The sequence below is a fragment of the Triticum aestivum genome, chromosome 5D (assembly GCF_018294505.1).
Source record: "Triticum aestivum cultivar Chinese Spring chromosome 5D, IWGSC CS RefSeq v2.1, whole genome shotgun sequence".
Taxonomy (NCBI): domain Eukaryota; kingdom Viridiplantae; phylum Streptophyta; class Magnoliopsida; order Poales; family Poaceae; genus Triticum; species Triticum aestivum.
Genome location: NC_057808.1, coordinates 275,429,425 through 275,430,083, shown reverse-complemented (window position 1 = coordinate 275,430,083; position 659 = coordinate 275,429,425).

Below are 659 nucleotides of genomic sequence, written 5' to 3'. Positions count from 1 at the left end.
TATTGTTTCTCTTTCCTTTATTTTAGTTAGTAAAATAGTTTTACAAAATATAAAACTGGCTCCATATTTAGAGTGGCAAAATGAGACACGGTCACAAAAAGTTTGGTACCTAAATGAAATATTTTGCACATCTATAAATTTAGAAGGCATTTAAATATTTGTTTTTAGCCATTGTTTTAATTAATTTAGAGCCTTTAAACTTTATATCAAAGTTTGGTTTCTCCACCATAATTATCTATGCATTATCTGGTACCTCTAGAACATTTTAATTTAAAGTTTGAAAATTTTCATTGTTTGTCTTTATTTTAAATTAGAACTAGAATCATTTTGAACTAACGCAAATTTAACAACAGTAACCGAGGTGACGTGACATCATTAGTAGAGGGTTACTGTAGCTTAATTATCCGGGCGTCACAACCCAGCTTTAGATGCTCTTAAAAGATTGGGCATGGCTATATGTCAGTCGGTTGAAAAAAGTTTGTGGTCAGTCGATTTTCTCAACCGTCGGTTGAGAAATCAACGGCCCGCACCTTTCTTCAACCTCCTGCACCTTCCTCTGCCCTTTCTTCCTCCCTCCGCCACCTACCACTGGCCTAACCGCCGGTCCCCGCGACCGCCTCGCCGCCCCGCCCTCCTATGAACCACTCCCACCGCAGGTC